The sequence below is a fragment of the Pinus tabuliformis genome, chromosome X (assembly GCF_031772625.1).
Source record: "Pinus tabuliformis cultivar Carrire ecotype Pingquan chromosome X, CPIR1, whole genome shotgun sequence".
Lineage (NCBI taxonomy): Eukaryota > Viridiplantae > Streptophyta > Pinopsida > Pinales > Pinaceae > Pinus > Pinus tabuliformis.
In genome coordinates, this window is record NC_142308.1 from 494,762,138 (window position 1) to 494,786,604 (window position 24,467).

The following is a 24,467-nucleotide window of genomic DNA, read 5'->3' on the forward strand; positions in this document are numbered from 1 at the left end:
ATTTCGAAGTTTTGAGTTTCTAGGTTACAAGTGAAAGCCGAATTTTCATACATACTTCAGGATCGACAAATGGCATTCTATGGGTTAAGGCCTGAGTATGCCTTGGAAGGAAGCTCAAGTTTTATAGCCTGGAGGGACAGGATGGAGGATGTGCTAGAAGATAATGGCTTGAAGGAATTCATTGATCAAGAAGTCCCCAAGCTAGAAACTATGGATGCATAGAACTTGGCTGAATGGAAGAAGTGTGTGGTGAAGGCAAAGCGAATAATCCTTGAGGGAGTTTAAGACCACATTGTCTTGAGTCTCCATGACAAGGAAACTCCACATGCTATGTGGAAAGCATTGACAAACTTCTATCATAATAACAGTGATCAAAGGAAGTTGGCACTGGATGATAAACTCCATAAAATCAAGATAGAGAAAGGAGAGACGATTCCAAAGTACTTGACCAAGTTCTCTCAATTTCAGGATGAACTTGGAAGTGTTGGAATCATAGTTGTTGAGGAGGATATGGTGAGCCTTTCTCTTCTTGGCCTCCCAAAGAGTTGGCATAGTTATAAGGATTCTATCAATGGTCAAGAGAAGGTGCCAGATTAGGAACGACTGGTCAGATTTGATGCAGGATGAGATCGAGAGGAACACCAGGGATGGCTCTTCATCAACGACTGATGATGAAGAGAACTATGACTTAGCGATTAAGGCAAGGAAGGAGAAAGGTAAAATTTCTCGTTCCAAATCAGATTCTTATCATGGTGGTAAGAAGAAGGACACAATGAAATCTAAATGCTTTCATTGTCACAAGGTGGGTCACTTTGCTACAAATTGTCCATTAAAGAAGTCCTTAGGAGGAGCGGCAAGTGAGGCTTTGGCCTCCCAATCTGAATTCGAATTTTCCCTCATTGCATGCATGGTGTCTTCAGTGATGGGAAGTGTTTGGTACTTGGACAGTGGAGCTTCTTTCCACATGACTAGCGACAAAGAGTTATTCAATGAACTAGAGAAAGATATCAAGATGCATATCAAGATGGGTGATGACGGAAAGTATAATGTTACTGGTGTGGGCACTATTACTTTTCAGAGGTAATCATGTGGTTCCACTCACCTTGAAGAATGTTGTGCATGTACCTAGACTGACAAAGAAATTGGTATCTATTTCCATACTTGAGGATAGAGGCTATGATGTGATATTTTCGAAAGGAAAAGCATTCCTTTGACACATAGCCACGGGTCAAGTAAAGAAGATAAGGATTCAAGTTCAGAATCTCTATAAGATAAAGGTAGAGGATTGTGCCGCTTTGAGTTCAAAATCAGAACAGATGTTGAGCCGAGACGTCGACAAGTTGTGGCACAAGTGATTGGGCCACTTGCATCATGGGGCTTTGAAGATATTGAAAAAAATATCTACTGGTCTTCCTAAAGGTACAGTTGAGCAAGTTGATACATGCAAGGGTTATACTTTGGGAAAATACACCAAGTCTTCCTTTGGAGACAGAGATAGTCGAGCTGGGTATATTCTGGAGATAGTCCATTCATATGTGTGTGGACCATTCTCAACAACATCCATGGCCAAACATAGGTATTAAGTTATATTTGTAGATGATTACTCTCATAAATGTTGGATATTTTTCATGAAGAGAAAGGATTAGGCATTCACAAAGTTTTGTGAATTCAAAGCATTGGTTGAGAAAGAGCCAGGAAAGAAGGTTAAAGCTCTACGAAGTGATAACAGTGGAGAATATCTCTCTAATGAGTTTAAGAAATTCTATGCAGTGGAAGGGATTAAACGAGAGTTGACGGCACCTCATAACCCTCAACGGAATGGGGTTGCCTAGAGGAAGAATAGGAGCATAGTAGGGGCAAAAAGGGTGATGTTGCATGGTCAGGGCCTACCACTACACTTTTGGGCCGAGGCATGCAACACATCAGTTTATGTTCAGAACCGTATCCCACATCGGATACTTGAGAGTAAAACACCAGGGAAAGCTTATTCCGGTAAGAGGCCAGATGTTGGTCACTTTAGGATTTTTGGGTCATCGGTTTATTACCATGTGACCAAAGATGCATGGAAGAATCTTGAGCCGATAGCAGAGTTGGGTATATTTGTGGGGTACACTAATACTCCCCAGAACTATCAGGTGTACATGAAAACTAGTCGGATGACTGTGGTTCACAGGGATGTTAAGTTTGATGAGGAGAAGGCCATGCAAGTATCCCTTGAGAGGGACCTTGAGCTACATGCAGAGGAGGAAGTTTTAGTTTACCTAAGGTTGAGGAATCTCAAATTGATGTGGAGCAGACACATGTAGAGGTTCCTGGAGTGGAGAGATCCAGTCAGGCAGAGTTTTCCAGAGAGGGAAGCAAGTGCACTACAGAGGCTGATAGATTGTTGGATGATGCAACATAGAATGTGGGAGAACCCTCCTCTCAGTGTAGACATAGGACGTCACCAGAGAGGTACACTAGATACATGGAACTTATGGGTGCATGTGTTGTTATAGAGCCATCTTCCTTTCAAGAAGCATTGCAACAACCAGTTTAGGTTGATGTGATGGTGGAGAAGTATGAGTCCATAGTTCAAAACAGTGTTTGGGATGTGGTCCCAAGACCGGAGGACAATTTAGTTGTGAGCTCCCATTGGCTTTACAAGGTAAAGAAAGTTGTAGATGGTAGTCTGGAGAAGCATAAGGGAAGCTTTTTGGCCCGTGGATTTTCATAGGTATAGGAGATTGATTAAGATGAGACCTTTGATCTGTTGCGAGGTACTTTCCAATTAGATCTATTTTGGCATTATCACCACAGATGGGTTGGAACATCCATCAGATGGATGTGAAGATTGCCTTCCTCAATGGAACGATTGAGGAAGAGGTGTACATAGAGTAGCCCGAAGGTTTTGAAACCTTGGACTATGAGTCACATGTGCGCTGACTCAAGAGAGAATTGTATGGGTTGAAGCAAGCACCCCATACTTGGTACACCAGGATAGATATCTACTTCATTGGGTTGGGCTTCACGAAGAGTGAAGCATATGCAAACCTGTATCACATAGTGGTGGAAGGTAAGCTTTTGATCATTGTACTTTATGTAGATGATCTCATATTGACAAGTGATGAGAAGCTCATCAAATCTTGCAAGGAGGACCTTGCAAGAGAGTTTGAGATGAAGGAAATGGGGCTCATGAAGGACTACTCTAGCTTGTAACTAGAGGAAGGAGGATTCTACTTCAGGAGAAGTAGTGGAAGCTACTATTTACAGGCAACTTGTGGATTCATTCATGTATTTGGTGAACACAAGACCAGATATGTGTTATGCATTTAACTAGCTTAGTCAAGTGATGGTTAGGCCTACCAAGATGTATTGGAAGGTGGAAAAGCATGTATTGATAAACCTCAGAGGCACTACTCAGTTTGGGTTGTGGTATAGACAGACAAAAGGAGTGAAGCTTCAAGGCTTCACAGATGCAGATTTGGTGGGGAGTCCATCTGATAGGAAGAGCACATTAAGAGGGATATTTAGTATCGGGTTAGCCATATTTTCTTGGTACAACAGGAAACAAAGATCGATTGCACTCAGTTTGCCAGAAGCAGAGTACATGGCTACAAGTCAAGCAGCATGTGAGGCTATCTGGATGAGGAAGATCCTAGTTGGTTTGTTTGGTTAGCAGATGGATCCAACATTGATTTATTGTGATAATTAGAGTTGTATCAAACTCTCTTAAAATATAGTTTTTCATGATCGATCCAAGCATATAGATATTCGGTATCATCATCTCAGAGATTGTGTATTGAGGCAGATCATGTTGTTAGATTACATTATCATGTAGGAGAAAGATGGTGACATCTTGACAAAGGCATTGCCAAGATGTAAATTCGAGTTTCACAGAGAAAAAATCACCATAGTGGATAATCCCTTTCTTGTTGAGAGGGAGTGTTGAGAAATGGAAACAAGAAATTCTAGTTTAATTTGTCCTTGAATTAAACTATGAATTAAAATAGAATTCTTTTCTCATGGAAATTTCAAAATAATTAATTAAGTTTAATTAAATTAATTAATTTAGGAAATTCGAATTGGAAGTCTTTTAGAAGACATGTATATGTTCTCCCTAGATTATAGGAGTTTAGGATGAGTTATGAATGAGTTTTAATTAGTTAACTCAATTTATTGAGTTAAGTCCAGTTAAATTAGTTCCAATCAGTTTCGGGAACTAATGGTGAGTAAACAGTCAGTTGGGATACTAGTGACCTAATCAGTGCTACTCTAGTTAACTGAAGATTCCACCATTAGAAACTCATGCATGTCGATTATGAGAAAGACCCAGTTGAGACTAGAGTGCAGGGACAATGTATTATCTGTTTTAGATTTTTCTGAGTTTCACTGACAGTGCATGCAATCAAGAACTGATCCTTGAGGGATTATGCTATCTTTAGAGGCTTTATTTCCATTTAAATACAAGTTATCCTTCATAGGAATTACACATTGGAATAGAGACTTGGAGAGCTTGTGAATTGGCTAAGCTTTGGGCTTGAGCTTGCTTATAAGTTGGAGATTGAATTTGTTGAGTGCTGGGATTGTTCTAGAGAGAACAAGCATTGTAATTTCATCTTGATTTTCTAGATTAATACAAAACATATAGTGGGGTTTTAAGATGTTCTTTTCCCTAGCTATTTATTGTATTATGTGACATTGATGTTCTTCCTCTTGTCGATTATTGTTTTGCTCGATCTTTATGTGCTTCCACTGTAAAGAGTATAAGTAGATTCTTGTCTCTTGGTTTAGTAGATTACATGAGCTTGTGAATCTACAGGTTTTTCTACAATACAATCTCTATATAAAATTTTGGTAATTTTTAAGGTGAAATAATTTTATACTATATAATTTGGGTGAATCATTTTTAGAAAAAAATGGAAATTAGCGAATCTTTTTTTTTTGGAAAAATCATGGAAATTGGCCCACCTGCGAATATTAGCCCCTAAAATTTTCCCTGATTAGACTCGTAGTGCCACACCATCCACTAACACTCACATCCCATAATTTTCTAGTAGAAATAGACTCCCTGAAATCCAACCAAGATATTAAACAACTTCTTCTACTCAAACCATAGTTCAAGAACCTACATCCCCAACAAAAGGATTAACCTTTCTCTCTTCGACAGGAGAACAACTTTTAGGATAAGAATTAGAGGTTCCTCACGAAGAGGAAGAGGAATCTTATTTTAATATACCATTAGTAGAGGAAACAAAAGAAGAACTAGGTAATCCTATTATAGAAGCTTATATTAGCTCTGAAGAATCTACAATAGTAGGGGAAGGAGAAGGACAAGTACACAATGTAAATGGTGAACTTAGGATTGAAGGTGGAACATGCAAAGGAGAAAATAGAGGAGGAGGTGGAGGACAAGGTGGTGGAGAAGAACTAGATCCTTATGTATTTCCTATTGTTTATGAAGATACCATAGCCACAATGAAAAACATCTCACCCTCTATCCTCCCTAATTTCCATGGTTTAAGAAATGGGGATCCAGGAACATTTATTTTCCAGTTTGAATTTTTATGTAGATCTTATGACTACTTACTTGATCCCTAGAGATTGAAATTATTTCCAGCTAGTCTTAAACATGGAGCACTTAAATGGTTCATGGAACTAGGAACACATACTATTAGGACATGGAAATAAATGAAAAATGTGTTCTTAGAAAAATATAAGGATTCTTTCATGCCCCATAACCTTAAGGATGAAGTCTTTAAGATGATGCAAAAAGAGGATGAAAGCCTTGAAGACCTAGTTGAAATTTTTTCCTACAATGTTAAAAGGGCTAGGATGCATGACTTAGAAGATGAAACATTAAAATCTCTTTTGTTGAAATACATTAGAGATGAATGAGCCGATATTCTTAATTTAATGGGAAAAGGAGATGTTTATCAACTTTCATTTGGTGAAATATTTGATTTGTGTAAACATATTTCAAGGGGCAAGGCTAGAACTGGTAAAAATCCAAGAGACCCTGTCATGTCAAGAATTAGTAAATATGAAACTAGAAAAGTAAGTAGATCTAAAATAGGAATTTTTATTGATAGTTTCAACACATATATCCTTGGGAGTCTTAGTGAGCAAATAGATACTCTTAAGATACAAAACAAGAAAAAATATGAGAATGTTGCATTATCTATTTTCTATCCCATATGTAGGAAAAAAACATGCCTTGAGAGAATGCCCCCTTGATAGTATAGAAATTTGTGTCATATGTTTGGAAAATTATAATACAAATGAATGTCCCTCAATACCTAGTCTTAAATATGTTTTTCAAGATGAAGCTAGAACAAGCCAAGATGAATCATTTTTCTTTATTGCAAAAAGGCCATGGAAAAATCAATAGCCAAATATGACTCAAGGTTTAAATAATCAATCTTATGCACATCCACAAAATAAATGGACTGCACCTAGGCCTTGGTAACCTTAGCCCCCACAACCTCAAAATCCATCCTGGGCACAAGGTTGGAAAAATACTTATAGCAGAAATCCTCAATATCCTCAATTCCAAAAACCTTATTATTTTCCACCAAATTACAATCCTCCTTATCCAAATAAACTTCCTCAATTCCAAAAATCAAATCAACAACTTTCATTACCATTTCCTCAAAAATCCAATTCACTACCTACTCAACCACTCCTGAATCAAAATAATAAGAATCAACAAGTTGTTTACAATGTTTAAGGACAAAATTTTCAAGCTTGTATGATAACCCCATTAGTTCTAAATGATGTTCAACTTAGATCTCGAAGGGTTTTGTAAAATAATTCATGAACAGTTGCCATCCAAAAATCTAAAGAGGATTAATTTCATGAAAAGAATCAAATCTTGATCAAGAAAATTCTCCTCTAAAGGAATATGTTCCTTTACAATCAAAGGATAAGCAAATAAAACAAGTTCCTACAATTCCTCTAGTAGAACAACCTTGTATATCATTACAGGATACACCTTTTCCTCAAAGGCTCAAAATTGATAAATGGAATAGAAAGGAATTTTTTTTTAGAACATTACGATATGCTAGATGAACTTCAAAATATTTGCATCAAAATTCCTTTACTTAAAGATATAAATGAAATACCAATATTTGCAAAAACTATTAAGTATCTATGCATTAGAAAACTAGGAAGAAAAAGAAAATATGTTAAAATGATCCAATTGGTAGGAAAAATTGTTGATACTATGATGGGGAAACCAATTGTTCAAAAATATCTAGATCCAAGTGGCCCTGTTGTAGAAATTCATGTCAATGGTATTGAGATTCCAAACACTTTGATTGATATAGGAGCAACCATAAAAATTAAGAGTAAATATACAATGGAGCAATTAAACCTTCCTAATCTTCAATATACCCCTACATTGTTACAATTAGTAGATATAAATATTATCAAACCAGATGGTGCATTAGAAGATGTGTCTATTTCTCTAGATTAGTGGGAATATCCTATTGATTTTGTGATTTTAACTCCCAAGAATAATTTAGGAGGCCATCCATTGATCCTTGGTAGACCTTGGCTAGCTACATCTGATGCATTTATAAGTTATAGACTTGGTGACATGTCTATTTCTTGTGCAAACTCCACTAATAAATTCACATTGTATCCACCTGCGAAAACAATAGTTGAAGTAGAAAGTGAAATTTGGATAGATGATGATAATGAAGACTTTGATGATATGCAACAAGTATATTCTCTTTCATAATTAGATGAGGAATATTAATTAATAAAGTTAATAAATAATAATGATCCCTCCTTATATTGTGATCAAAATCAAAGTTTTCGAGATCAATGCAATATTGAATATTTATCATATCACCAAATGGCTTTACATTTTATGGAAAAGTTTGGAAATTCTAAAGTAGAAATTTTTGCAGGCAAAACATTAAATATTAATGATAACTTGGAAGAATTTCAAAAGAGAAAATTGATAAATATGCTACAAAAATAGTCCTATGTTTATGCATGGGAGTACACTGATATGAAAGGGATTGATCCTAAAATTTGTATGCATCATATTTATAGACAGGAAAATGTCAAACTAGTTGGACAACTTGAGAGAAAAATGAACCCTAATATGAGAGAAATTTTTAGGGAGGAATTACAAAAGTTACTTAATGTGAATTTCATCTATCTGATATCAAATACTTGATGGGTGTCACCTTTGGTCATCGTTCTAAAGAAAAATGGGAAATGGAGAGTATGTATTGACTACATGGAATTAAATAAAGCTACCTTGAAAGATAATTTTCCACTACCTTTTATAGATAAAGTATTAGATACCTTCGAAGAGAAGAAGTATTTTTCATTTCTAGATGGTTTTAGTGGATATAACCAAATCCAACTAGCACCAGATGATCAAGATAAAACTACTTTCACATGTCCATGGGGAACATATGCCTATTTGGTACTTCACTTTGGATTATGTAATGCAAATACCACATTTCAGAGGGAAGTTTTAGATATCTTTTCTCATCTAATTCATGATTGTGTGGAAGTTTATATGGATGGCTTTACTGTATATGGAGATGCTTTTGAAGAATCTATTGAAAATTTGGAAAAAATTCTTATTAGATGTAAGGAGGCAAACCTTTCATTAAGCCATGAGAAATGTTTTATGATTTTCAATGAGGGGATTTTTTAGGCCACCATATTTCAAGTGATGGAATTAAAGTGGATGCATCTAAAGTAGAAATAATTTGTAGAATTTCATTTCCTATTTGTCAAAGAGAAGTAAGAAGTTTTCTTAGATCTACTAGTTATTATAGAAGATTCATAGAAAATTTCACAAAATTATCCTCTCCAATTTTCAAACTTCTTGAAAAAGATTTTGAATTTGTTTGGAATTCTGACTATCAAAAAGCATTTGAGAGATTGAAGCAGAAGATTGCTTAAGCACCAATTTTAAGAGGACCTAATTGATCTCTCACTTTCCATATTTCTAGTGATTCTTCAGATACAACTCTAGGAGCTATGTTGGGACAAAAAGATTTAACTCCTTATGCTATTTATTATACAAGAAATTCGTTGACTCTAACAGAGTTAAATTACACTGTAACAGAAAAGGAGTTTTTAGTTGTTGTGCATGCCATTAATAAGTTTTGTTATTATACCATTGGTTATGAAACTTTCATTCGTACATATCATAATGCTATTAGATATTTAATTAACAAACCAATTACTAATGGTAGAACTACAAGATGGTTGTTATTATTACAATAATTCAACATTACTATTCTTGATAGGTCAGGAAAAGAAAATAGAGTTGTTGATTTTCTTTCTAGAATGCAAAATAATAATGATGATGTACCTGTAAAAGATAAATTTCCTGATGAATATATTTTTGTAGTATCTACTAAAACACCTTCATTTGTAAATATTGCTAATTATTTGGCTACAAAAGAGTTACCTCCAAAACTCTCAGCCAGTGAAAAGAAAATTTTTATCAAAACCAGTGCACCTTATTCTTGGATAGATGGAGAGTTGTATAAAACTGGACCTAATTTGATTATCCGAAGGTGTGTTCGAGAAGATGAAGTACCAAAAATCTTGAAATCTTGTCATGATGAGCCATGTGGACGATGCTTTGCTGACAAAAGAAGTTCCTACAAGATCCTTCTTTTGGGATATTATTGGCCATCTATTTTTAAGGATGCCAAAGAACATGTCAAAATATGTGGTAGTTTTCAAAGAATGGGGAAGTCTATTCCATCAGATGAAATGCCTTTACAACCACATGTACTTGTAGAGCCTTTTGAGAAATGGGCTCTAGATTTTATTGCGCCAATAAATCCTCCATTTAAATAGAAAAGGTATATACTTGGGTGTACAGATTATGTTACAAAATGGGTAGAAACTAAACCTCTTTTGTTTGCAACTGAAAATGATGTAGTTACATTTATTTTTGAGGATATATTTACTTGTTTTGGTGTTACAAGAGAAATTGTAACAGATCAAGGTACTCAATTCACATCTAATTTAGTGTAGAATATCATGGAACAATATAAAATCAAGCATCGAAAATCTACTCCATATCATCCACAAGCCAATGGACAAGTGGAATCCACCAACAAGGTACTTGAAGCAATTCTAACCAAGACTGTGCATTTTCATAGGAAAGATTGGGAAGAAAAGCTTCTAGAAGCACTATGGGCATATCGAACCACATGGAGAAATACAATTGGGCATACTCCTTATGAGCTTGTCTATGGGAAGCAAGTTTTTCTTCTAATTGAGTTCCAAGTGGAGACCTTTAGAAAAACTGCTAAATTTGGCCTTGATCTATCATAACCTGAAAAATAAAGACTAGCACAATTAAATGAGCTATATGAGATCCGAAAAGATGTTATCCAAATAACCAACATAGTTGAACAACAAAGATAAAAATGGCATGACAAATTTATCAAAGCTAAAAATTTCAAAAAAAGTGACTCGACTCTTCTTTTTTATTCCAAATTCAAAGACTTTCAATGGAAATTTCAAAATCATTGACTTGGTCCTTATGAGATTCATACTATTTTTTGTAATGGAGGAGTCAAAATCAAAACTATTGATGATGAACAAGTTACTTTCCTTGTTAATGGTCATATATTAAGATTGTATCATAAACCACTAACAAAAGAAGAGTTTGTCAAATATTTGCAAGAGAATTTTGAATTCAAGTTGGTCAAGAAAGGAAAATTTTCTCCCCATTTTCCAACTTCATTGTAATTTTCTTAACATATATAAAAAAGTAAAAATAAAAATAAATAAATAAGTATAAGCATGAAAACCAACTATGTTGGCATACATATATAGAAAATATTAACTGAAAACCAAGAGTTCTTGGCAATTCAGATTTTCATAATTCCCTTGTCATTTCCCTATTTCTTTTTATCCCTCCTTTTCTAATAATTTTTCAGGTGGTAAGCCACACTTCTGAAGATCAACCTTCTTCACTAATCATCAAAGAAGCATCAAAAATAAAGAATCCTCATCTGATCAAGCACCAAATATCAAGGAATAAGTAGAAACGAAATAAATGTCCTTATGTAACTAAACTTCAATTTCACAGCTGAGTTTAATTTCCATAGTCAGAACAACATCAACACCTCACATTCAGAGAATCCACAACAAAGGAACATTAAAGGTATCCACAACAAAGGTATGTAGGATGTTAAATTATTTTCATATGAGAGCATTAGATTTTAATTCATTGCATGATTTCATTAAAAAAACTTAAGTTATTAAAAGAACTTATGAACTGCCTAAAGATTATGTCCCACTACCATAGCTATTACAACCTTATTTTATCATCATGAATTACCTTGTGACATCAAATATATACGAAATCGCATAAATCATATCGATATTATAAAAGTGGATCCAAAAATTAGGGGAAATCATGTGAAAATGTTTTAGTCCTATCAAAAATCAAATAACAAGCAAGAAACTCACACCATAATCATCCCAATCCATTTCACTCCATTCCATATCCATCGTTGTTCTGTTTTCTCACCCGCTTCTTGTCAACTCCCCATTGCCTCTATTAGAAGGAAACAATTCAAGACTAAGATTTCTGTCCACCATGGGTATCATCATCTGATCATAACCAAATGGAGTCAGGTTCCTTCAAGCATACCCATGAGTTAGAGAACAATTGTAAAAAGTAGGGTGGCTTGGGTTCTTTGAAAATTTTGATGGGCATGAGACAGAAGTGACTAAAGATTTTTCTCAGACTTTAGATTGGGTCAAGGAAGAAATCAATGACATTAATCTTATATTGACAGAGTCAATCATGGAAGAAGCTATGGAATTACCCAGAAATGGAGAAATATAGTTTAATGACATAAAAATAGAGAAATATTGGGTAAACTTCCTCAAATAACTAGGTATGGACATTTCTATCTTTAAAAAAGGAATTCCAGTTACAAAACTGAAAGGAAAATGGAGGAATTTTTTGTTGGTTATTATTGGGTAGCAGAAACCCCGCGCAATGGTCATGGGGCACAAAAGCCTGAAACTTTGGATAAAGATAGGATGCGCAGAGTGCGATTTGTAGTAAGTTGAAGTCAAAGGGTAGTCGGCCAAAAAATAATGTAAAGAAATGTAAGTTGAGTCGACCCGCCCGTGGATCACGGTCCATGGAAAGGTATAAATAGAGCGAGGCTCTATGGGTAGAGGTAGCTAAGTTTTGGTTGTATGATCTTGGATCTGTAATGTAATGGGTTTTTGAGGAGAACAATCTATAAGCTTCTATAAGTTCAAGTTGAGGGTTTGGGTAGTGGATAGGGGCTTTGCAGCTGTGTGCGCAGAGGCCTGGAAGAGTCCACAGCCTGGAAGAGTCTGCGGCTGGGTGCGCGGACCCCTGCAGCTGAGTGCGTAGGGCGGATCTGGATGTATTGGTGAAGAAGTTGAATAAAAAGATAAGTTGTTTCTGTAATTCTGTGTTAAATCTGAATTATCGTGGATCTAACTTTTGGTATGGTTAATATAACTGTTTGATCTATGTGCATATGTTTATGACATAATTATATGTGAATTTGAGTTTATTCTAAGTGCACGAATGGGTTAAATCTATTAAATGTTTTCTTAAAGACCCTGCGAAGTAGATCTGATTTACATTACTTCATCAAATAGATTAGATCCATAAACAATGCGCTAACAGGAAGTAAGGGTCATTCTGGGTCTGAATCTACGCGAATACAGAGTAGTGCAAGCCGTAGAACAGTGCGCAAGGCCTCCAGACCACATCTAGACATCCCAAGGGTGTGGAAACTTGGTTCTAGCACCCTCCCCTGCTACCTCAGATGAGACCTCAGCTTGCATTCCATGGACTGTTGCCGAGAGGGCCGGTAGCTGCGGGATTTGTTTGCTAAACAATTCTTCTGAACCTAGGTCAGGCCCATATAAGCCAAAAAATGGTTCCATTGTATAGATCAAGATCTGCCTAAGGGGTGTCTGATGTTGGGACGTTGGAACCCTACAAAGAAAGAGATTGAAGAGTGGTGGGATTTGAAACTCTATGAGTTCGCTACTCAGGAAAACAGGAACCCATGAATATCGAAGGAAGATTGGCTGGACCGCTATATATACACAGATATTCACGAGGTATTCTTTGCGACATTTCCAGTAGAACTATACGAGTGGATCGCGAGGTTAGCAGATAGTGTGGGAAGGTGCAGATTGGACAAGCCTATTGTGTGGACTCCGGAACTGGGGCGCAAGTTAAAATCTACCGACAATAAAATTGCGCACGCAGTAGATCATTAGCTAGATCAGGTAATAGGAGGATTTATCACTGAGTTCGTGATAGATACAATTGTGAGATATAGTGAAGCAAAAAGGCGATTTCTTCAAGGACCTCGGGGTAGGTACATCAACTCATTGAATACGTGGATTAAGATGATATTGTGTGAAAAATAGATTATGCGGGTTTATTGATGTCTGGAGTAACACGGAGGGGAAAAGGTTACCGCAAAGCAGGAGGGAGAGGAAATAGTCCTTTGGCGTCTATTTCATGGGAAAGAGAAGAGGATCTTGTGAGGTTCTCACCAACAAGTGCAGTCCGTTGATCAGGGAGCGCTTCCCACTGATACCGCCTCCGTCTGTTAGAGTCGGTCTGTTCAACCCTCTGTCAGTGATCAAAATCTCTTTTGTTGCATTTCATTTTTAGGTGTCTCATTCAGTCCAGTCATTTGCATTCTAGTAGGAGCATCGATTTTCTGACGGAATGGTCTTGTCACTCATCTCCCTCATGTCATGTATCTGCTGCTCCATGTCTATACATCAAACTCAATCTTAAAGTCATTCACAGTCCTATTTGGTATCTTGGTTAGCAAAAGGGTCATTTTAGTCATTAGGTCTAGGGTTTCATCTTCAAAAGGTCTAATAATGTCCACAGGCACATGAGGGAGGTTCAAAATCAGTTTACATTGTAAAATTTCATCATCCATATGTTTGATTATGATTCTTCTTCAAAACTGAAGAAGAAATCATCAAATTTATGGTTTGTAATAAATATGTAATTTTTAAAGTTTTTCAGTCATGAGGTGCTTCAAGCGCAGCTCTAGTCATCCTTTGCCAAAAATACATGTCAATCATCCCTGCAATAATAGACAGAGTTTCATCATTCAGCCAAAAAATCAAAGTGGAAGCAAAAACAGAGTTATGTGAAAGTGCCAAAGTCTACAACATTACAAAAGTGGGTTTTCCAAATGAAGAATCAAAGTCCATGCCATAGGAGATATTCTTGTGCTTCAATAGTTCATTTACATGCAAAAGAGAAAATTTGGTGAGTAAGTGTGAAGTGTGGGTGAAAATCGCACTAGGTTGCTCGGCGCGGCGCACTGGGCAAGAGGCGTGGCGCACCCATCAGGCGTGGCGCACTGGGCCTTAGTCTACAGTGCAATTTAACATGGGCGCGACGCATTGGTGAGGCACGGTGCATTGGGCTGAGTGCGTGGCGCATACAGCCAGGAAGCCCAAAAATTTCCAAATTCGCTCCAAAATCACCCAAAACATATGCCTTGCCATTGATACAAGTAGGTTGAACTGCTCTCATGGTTTTTCATCCAAGATTCATGGTTGTTGATGGTGTTTGATGAATGGTGAAGTGTGTTAAGGAAAGCAAACCCTATGTCTTCAAAATTTGCAAAGGAGATTGCTACTAGGGTTTTGTATTTGGCTATTTTTCTCATCACTCCCTTATTGCATATTTTCCTTGCTTTCCTTATTCCCCAAATTCACATACCCCTAATCCCAAGTTCCCTTTCCCAAAATCCCAAATGCACCAAACCCTAGTCTCATACTTAAAATTCCCAAACCCTAATGGCTGTCCCAAGAGCTCCATGTCACCATTTGGCAGAATGTACCATCATTCAAAGGGTTTTCATCATCATGCCAAGTTTCACTGGGTTATTTTATGTCTTTTTCATGCTTCAATTGTGCCTAGGTAAGGTCATTCCCCTCTCCTAGGGTTTTGAAGGAAATTTCTCTTGTATGGTCAAATCACCGGTAACACTTGTATCCTGATGTTCATACACCTTCCCCTATCCTTAATATACCCTATTAAACACTTCCCATCACTGATATCAGTCGAATTCCTCATTTTTCCACAAACCCTAGTTTCTTGCTACAACCTGGCAATTTTCTAGGTTGGGCCTGTGTTTTTCCCTTTCGGACCCATTCCCCTCACTCAATCTCTAAAATTCCACTTTCCCCTACTTTCTAACATCCCTCCTCACCTCCCAAATTTTTCTCAAGAATTTAGAAGCCCCGTATCCCATTCATTTCACTTCATTTTGACAAATCCCCTGTTGCACACATGAGGGTAGGTTTTTCTCAAATGATGTTTCTGAGAAAGAATGAATTTGGAAAAAATGAGAGAGGTTTTTGTCAAAACGATGCCAAGGAAGAAAAACCTCCTTCACATTTAACATAGGTGTCATGGTTTTATAGAAATGTCAAAGATACAGTTGCCTCAGAAGAATTGATGCACCTCTGAAGTGACCTTGGGAAAATCAATTTTTATCCTATCTTGGTTGGCCAAATAGCTTTCTTGATGAGTCAAATGACAAATAGACACAAATATATTTCTAATGAGCTATCATGAGCTCAATTTGGAGTTGAGAAACACCTTCAAAAGTTGATTGCAACAGCACTCTACCCTGAGGCAGCCTCATTTGGCACATTTTAACCAGTCTTGGGATATTTGACTTTTGATAGGGCAAATGAACTCCAAATTGAAAAATTCTAGTTGGGTTAGAAATTATACTCAAGGAACTTTCCAAAGAGCTATCCCACACCCAATTTGGAAACTGGGAAAGTCCTCAAAACTGGTCTGCAAAAAGGCACTATGCACAGAAATTTTTAACACAGGGTTTTCCTTCCTATGCGCCGCGCCACGTGACGCTCGCTTTTCCTAGAGGGCTCCAAATCCAAAAAACTTTACATTTCTGGATTTTTCATGAACAATTATGGTTTCTTGTTCATGGCCAAGAAATTTTGGCAGGTTTTGAGCCCTTAAGGGGCCAAAAACACTCAAAAAATGACCTCACTGCCCCTATTTTGACACACAGGAAGCAGTCTTGGGAGATTGAAGTTTTGGAGGGGCAAATGAAATCCAAATCCAGAAATTCCACATGATTTGGAAATTAGATAGGTAGGGATTTCCAAATATCTATCTTGGGCTCAATTGTGACTTTGGGAAGTGCCTCAAAATCAGCTCCAAATTGGCGCGACGCATAGAGAATTTGGGCGCGGCGCATAGATAAATTTGGCCTCATTTTCACTCTTCAGCTCAGAAATTCGCCCAATTTTGACTAGTTTTACTTTTTGATGTTACTATTGATTTTTCATGACGTAATTTGATGACCATGATGTATATTGGCACATTTTTACTTGTTCTAGAGGATTCATTCACTAAAAAGTGAAAATTAAATGAATGAATCAGTTTCCTAGCATATAGGGGCAAGTTGTTTGATTGCCTAGATTTCAGTTCCTTGTTTAGAATTGGTTGAAACAACTCCTAGAATGATGATCTCGACCCCTATAGGCAAGGGAATGGGTTTGGCTTGTCTATATTATGTAATTTCTAAGTAATTTTCATGGTTGGATACTTGGGATTGCTTGGCACTTCATTGTACATTTCATTTCTGCAATTTTGGCAAAGGAAAGGCCAGGGTTTTGCAGCACTTGTTGGGATCCATGTGGCTCTGTGTTTTGATGATGTTTTTCTCTAAGTAATTGTAAGTTCACTGATGTTTATGTGTATCATTTTCCCTTCTCTTTTCTTTTGAAATTAAACAAATGAGTGATTGAGGTAGAATTCATTGGACTGCTGTGCTCTGCCTTGAAATTTTGTTTAATTTTACATGTTTTCATATGTTTGAGGAGGACTCTTGAGACCTTCTTGACCTCCTTAGCCCCTCACCAGTCTGATCCATCCATTAATTCAATCCAAAGCATCAAAATGATTACCTTCCTTGCCCCAATCAGAACTCTGCAAAAACTAGGCCTCATCCCCGGACCCAAATTTGCCTTTCCCTTTTTCCAACAAAAAACCCCCAAAAAACAAATCAAATCTTTGCACTTCATACCTAGCCTAAGATCAGTTGTTAAATCTGTCATCTCAAGCCCCATCGATTATCTTTCGCTGAGATTGACCAGGAGAGAGCCCTCTCCTGTCCTCATAGGGCTAGCTACGAGGCTGATCGTGGTTTGATGTGGACCTGGAACCTTGCCTTTTCAGCCTGAGGAAAATCTAGGCTCTAACACCGTCCACACCACCACCCTCTTCACCTACATCAAATCCATCCACCCCAACACCAACCCCACCTCCAACCCCACCACCACCAAAAGTCGGGATGGTGAACGTAGTCCAGCTGCCAACGTTTAAAGGTGTAGGAAACGAGGAACTGGGTTGGTTCTGGTTTGTGATAAATCCTGTATGGGACACTCATGGCATCACAGATGATAACATGAAGAAGGCTACCTTAGTGAGCATGCTGCAGGACCACGCACTGGCCTAGTACATGAAATATTAAAGTGATCATCCAAATGAAGGAATAACAACAATCTAGGAGGCGCTAAATAAGGAATTTGGGAGACCAAAGTCAAAAACACAATCAGTTATTGGATTCAAGGAGATTGTAATGTTGCTTGGTGAAACCTCGTGGGATTTGGATTAGAGGTTGAAGAGCACCATCCGCGAGGCCAACATGACACTAATGGATGCGCAACACCACGCTTGGTTTGTTGCATCATTAACGCCATATCTGAGATCGGCTTTGTCGCAACAAAATATCTCAACCCAAGGCGAAGCACTGGAGGCAGCAATGCGGCTGCACGAAACCCCAATACAGGATCTAGGGTTGGGAGTACAGCAAATCCAAGAACAAATACAAAACTTATGTCTAGAGATGTGAAGCTTGAAACAAGGACAAGCACCTAGGATAGAGGCACGGGAAGAGGTGTGATGTATCAAATGTAAGGGACAGGGCCACGATAAGGACCATTGTTCAATCTTCACGAACTATGCGGCAGGAGGGGGACTAATAGCGTTGCAACCAGAGGTACAAGCTAAGCTAAGCATGGCGCCTGCACTCTAGTACATAGTCTATCAGGTGGGAGGAAAGCATGCCACAAACAATTGTCACCTATTGCCAAACTTAAGACAACCCCCTCCTCAACAGTTATTTTGTAACTTCTATAGAATAGTGGGCCACAATGAAAGAAATTGTTGTAGTTATGAGATGTTGATGGATTGAACACCTGCTTATAGGATGAAAACAGAGGTGCGTAGGCAAGATCCTACCACACCGCTACCATGGGGAGGGTACCAAGGACACGGACAAGGTTGCAAGTGAATGGGACCTAGACGGGGACGAGGACAATTAATTTTCTATAACTGCAGAGGGTTGAGGCATTACGCATGGGATTACATGAACCCAACCAAAGCCTATTGTCCTTACTGTTACCAATTTGACCATGAAGCAGTCGATTGCCCCACGCTAATTGCTCAGATGCGGGAAAAGGGGGTGCTTCTAGCTAACCCCACTCAGAACATCCAAATAATGAAAGTTAAACCCCCAGCAGAGGATCCTAATGTAAATATGATGCTCCAAAGTGGCGCCACCACCAAAGACGATAAGGGGAATCAGCCAAAGATGGATGCATGGGTCCATAAGGCCCCCCCGAAACAACCAGACTTTGACTTGGAGCATGTGAAGGAGACCTTTATGGAAGCCAAAAATAACTTCGCGAAAGCATCTACGTCGGAAAGTAAGGATCAATTTGGATCAAAGAAAGGTACTTCTATGCTAACAACCTTCTTGGAAACTTGCATGAACTTACTCAGAGATGCTAAAGCACTAAAGGAGTTGCAAGAACTAATAACTTGACGCGCGGGAGTGGACAAACTGCGAATGATCCAAAAATTAGGCAAACATGCTTTGCGCACAGGGCGAGAAATGCGACTAACTATCCAGATCGGAGACTATGAGATGGATCAAGTCGTTTTAGATTTGGGGTCTGACACGAATGTCCTACCAAAGCAGACTTGGGAATGCATGGGCAGGCCTCCACTGCAATGGTCATTGATTCAATTACGGATGGCTAACCAACAAAATATTCTGCCTATGGGAAGACTGCATGGGGTTATAGTAGACATCGATGGCGCCAGCACCCAAACCAATTTTGAAGTCATAGAAATTGTGGATGATAGTAACCCATATCCTACACTGTTAGGGATAGATTGGGCAACGGATATGAATGGAGTCATCAACCTCAAGAAACAAAAAATGATATTCGAAAAGAAATCTCTCCGCGTAGTGGTCCCGTTGGATCTAGCGGAGGGGGCGCAATATACCAAGCCCATGCGTGACGAAGACAGTGATGGGGAGTTGGACTGTATCTACAAGATTACAGTGCAAGATCAGGATAGGGTAAATCCAATAGCGGACAGTAGGCTCTCATGGGACCGTGATAGTTCTTGCACATCAGACTCAGATGAAGAGATTGAACGATGGCAGAACCGACTGCATGAAGTAACCACACTCAATTGTAATAAGATGGTGACAATAGGGGAAAAGGAACAACTGGAGATATCTGCACAAGCATCCCGTGCAACCATTGCTTCAGGAAATGGTGTAGCTCTGAAGATGTGAAGGAAAGGGCGTAGATGCCGAAGACAGGCACGTGCACGGTTGGAAGAGTGAAACAAAGTAAGCATTCCCCACCAGCATGGGTTACAGGTGTCTAAGGTGTGGACCTCCAATCAGCTTAGAATTAGCAATCCAAAGCCACCCCAACAGACCAGTGCACCAGTGACCGGCGCCAAGGTTAGCAAGGGCTCAAGGAAGTTGCGGATACCACGGGTTCACTAGGCCTGTAATAGATGACAGAAGGAAGCTCAAAAAAGACAAAGTAACTGCAGGCCCCGCAACATCAATACACTGGGGTTACAGCCAAGGAAGAAATGTGCGCTATGAGGGGACGGACCTAGCAAAGTAGACTAGGAGCGAGCTATGACCCTTCTATCATGGCTGCACTCACACACACGAAAGAACATAACCCCCTGACCGGCCACCCAAATGCTTGAGAGGTGCTCGCAGCCTGAGCTAGCAGGGTAGTTCCGCACTCACACCAAAAGTGCGAGCACCTAACTAGTAGTAGAAACTACAGTCTTAGCGCCTTGAGTAGTTGAAAGAAGGCGTGGGACTATAAACTAGTCTGCGGAAAACGAGCATGGTAAAAGGATTATGTACTAAGTTAGGCAAGCCACAAGATCGCAGTTGTGCCCCAAGGATGGTGCTACCATGGGGAAAAGTCAAAATATGACCATTAGCAACATTGATCCTAATAGGAAGGTCAGATTATGTCAGAAAGGAGTGGGCGGTGAGACATCAAGATGAAAGTTCTAGACAAGATACACAAAAATCGACTGACTCGACACCACTAATAGACTGAAATCAAAGGGAAGGGATTTTTTCAAATCTCACAGGTTGTGGCTGGCATTGGACCTTTGGCACTTTGAACCAACAACAAGCAGCGAGTACATGAATACTAGGCACCACATGAGTACCATGGAAAGAACTCGAGCATGGGTCATAGAGTAAATGCAACTGAATCAGGAAGAGCCCGAGGACATGACACAGGTTCCCAAAGTTCCTATGTCCCCACATACCCCGCGCCGCAGGAAGAACACGCAGATGGCAGGAATATTCTGGGCCTCACCAAGATGATCTGCAAGCCCTGATTGATCAAATTGATGCATAGGCATAGGAAGAAGAAGCTGCGTTCCAACTTCCATTGTTGCCCCCGTATCTTTCTCCGTGGACCAGGACGACCAAGCTACCGAAGGACGTGGACGCTTCAAAGACTACGCTCCAAAGCCCGCTTCTTCCAAATGACGTAAGGTTCGAAGGGTTGCCAATGGGGCATGTTCCAAGCGTTAAATTCGAAGATTGGGACCTTGCAAACAATGACAAGTTCCCCGACCTAGCTGAAGACAAGTTATTACTGCAAAAAAGGTTACTAGGTGTGGAGAAGGCGGGACTGCTAAACCTCAGGTGGATACCTCACTACCACCGCATGACCATCACCATATTTGTGGTTCGACAGCTACTATGTCTCAGACATGATGGATATCTCTGGTTGGAAGAGCCGATCCCGATCACAGCTGACCTAATCCACTGGATTACGCACTTGCCGCTTAAAGGGAATAACTCCACATACATAGTAGGAACCAGTAGTGAGGGAGGCTTCATTGAATCAGTGAAGGCCAAATATCATCTGGATAAAGGAAAGCAGGGGTATGTCATCGCAAGCATCCGCAACCACGCGGTTCGAGTCGCCACTCAGCTCCTAGTCATTAAAATCATGAGAAAATGTCATGTGGATGAGGTGCCAGCCCTTGTCATTTCCTTGGCAGGTAGTGCACTGAAGGGGTTCAGTTCAATTGGGCACAGATTCTATGCAATGAATTCTTGACCAATTGTCAAGAAGCACAGGATAAAGGTAAGACATTTCATTACGCATGGTTACTTTTATCAATCCTTCTGGTTACTGGAAAATTGCCGCAGGAGAGCCAGTTTTCCAACCTAGAAGATAGCTTACCCGAAGCCGTGCAGTATATTTTGCTGTGGGCTACAAAGGATATAGTAAGGGTTTCCACAATTCGGGCGTTTTGGACCTCCATGGAAGGAAAGATACGAACACGGCTTGCTTGAAGACTGTGCACATCCCCCACAATCTACAATACTTTTCAGAGCACGGCCGAATTCAAAGCAGACATGCATCACTTCTATATCCGCGCACGAAAGGATCCAGAGCAATCATGGGTCATAATTTCATTCCTTGCAACAGATGATGCCCTTTACGCGGTCTTGGCAGCATGGCCTATCGAATGGCGTGCCCCAGACAAGGCCGTTCTTGACAGGCTAGCCGCACAACAACAGAAGAAGGAACGCCAGTAGTGACTCACTCAACTGGTAGAAAAGACATGTCAGGAACAACAAGTCACTTTGCAGCAGGAGGTTACCACAAGCCCAACCATAGAAGGGAACCAGGCAGATCAGGGAATGGACTTGGAACCGGATCCATAACAAGAAACAGAGACGTAGGACCACCTCAAGCAGTCGCGCACCAAGGAATCACTGGCCGCTTGAAAAAAGTCCAAAACAATGAAGGTTGTGGAAAAAGAATTCGTGGACATTAGCCAGCCTGCAAGCAATGTTACCACCAGCGCGTTGCCCGAACTAATCACCACACAAACAACTGTGTTGGGGGAAATCAGAGCACAGTTGTAGGCATTACAAGAGCGACCCCCGGGCTAGGTCACCCAACAGCTAATAGAAGATACAGCCACCGTCGAGTAGATGGTCAGCACACACACGCCACACACCCTACCATTGCCAGTAGGTGTTGTTCGAGCTACAACTGTAGGCGAAGAAGGTAGTTGGGAATTAAATCTAGCCGCCCTATCTAGAGAAGTACTATACTTACTCCAAGAGGGAGTAACTCAGGAGTTTCGGGCCAGGGAAGGTTCCACTTTCCACATCTTGATAGAGCAAAAGGAAAAATTAGAACAGGTCACTCTCTAGCATCATGACCTGGCCGTATGATACCGAGAAGTAGAACAAGTTGTGATGGAGGCGTGTAGCATGGTCCTCGAGCTAGCCATCCCTAGGGACCTCCCGCCGGCAACCAAGATTCAGCACATGGCAGCCAGCTTTCACACGACCCAAGTAGAGGCTGCAAGAACCCAGGAGGAACTAACGTTACAAGTTGAATAGCTCCATCTCAAGGCTCAGCCACCCACACCCCCGACCGAACGAGAATGCCACCGTGGCGAAATTCTAGCTGGATTGGAAACAATGCGGAGTGTTGTTCATGAATGCTCGCAACTACTAGGTCAGTCTCTCAGGATACTCACATCCCTCTAAGAGGACCCAGCAATCCAACAAGTGGAAACTGAGGTGCACGAGTTACAGCAGGCCTATGACACCACTCACAGGGTTGCACAGATAGTCGCTATCATGCAGTGGTTGGCCAAAATGAAGGAGGCCTAGGCACTCAAGGCCCAAGTTGACCTAGTGCAGCAACAGGAAGCAGTACTCAAAGAGTGTATCCAGCCCTAGCTCAATGAAGAGTTTAGCATATCTACAACTCTTGAAGGAAAGGTAGCGCATATGCAGGCAGTATGTGACACTGAGCAAGCAACTGCAAGTGATCGGGATGCATCAGCGGCGCACTTGGAAAAGGTATAGAGTCTCGCAGCCGAATTTGTTGCAGAGACAAGTGATATTTAAAAGTTGCTAACCAACCTCCACGCAAAGTTGGCCGAACAAGCTGAGTGACTCGGGATGAGTCACGATGATTTTGTTGGGGGACGGTTGGGTAGTAGAAGCCCCGCGCAACGGTCATGGGGCACAAACGCCTGAAATTTTGGATAAAGATAGGATGCATAAAGTGAAATTTGTAGTAAGTTGAAGTCAAAGAGTAGTCCACCCAAAAATAATGTAAAGAAATGTAAGTTGAGTTGGCCTGCCCATGGATCACAGTCCATGGAATGGTATAAATAGAGTGAGGCTCTATGGGTAGAGGTAGCTAAGTTTTGGTTGTATGATCTTGGATCTGTAATGTAATGTGTTTTTTAGGAGAACAATTTGTAAGCGTTTGTAAGTCCAAGTCGAGGGTTTGGGTAGTGGATAGAGGCTCTGCAGCTGTGTGTGCAGAGGCCTGGAAGAGTCTGCAGCTAGGTGCGCAGACCCCTGCAGCTGAGTGCACAAGGCGGATCTGGATGTATTGGTGAAGAAGTTGAATAAAAAACTAAGTTATTTCTGTAATTATTTGTTAAATCTAAATTATCGCGGATCTGACTTTTGGTATGGTTAATATAACTATTTGATCTATGTGCATATGTTTATGACATAATTGTATGTGAATTTGAGTTTATTCTAAGTGCGCGAATGGGTTAAATCTGTTAAATGTTTGCTTAAAGACCCTACTAAGTAGATCTGATTTACATTACTTCGTCAAATAGATTAGATCCATAAACAGTGTGCTAACAGGAAGTAAGGGTTATTTTGGGTCTGAATCTACGCGAATACAGAGCAGCGCGAAGCTGCAGAACGGTGCGCGAAGCCTCCAGACCACATCTAGACATCCCAATGGTGCGAAAACCTAATTCTAGCACCCTCCCCTGCTACCTCAGGTGAGACCTTAGTTCACGCTCCGTGGACTGTTGCTGAAAGGGCCGATAGCTGCGGGATTTGTTTGGCTAAACAATTCTTCCGAACCTGGGTCAGGCCCATATAAGCCAACAATTATTCAGAAGTTTTTAACTTGTGAAGGAAGGTTTCAAACCATTTTTTTCTATCATGCTCAACTTATGATGCATTTTATTAATGGAAATGAAATCAATTTTCCCTATTTATTACTTTGTACTCTTAGAAATATGGCCTCTA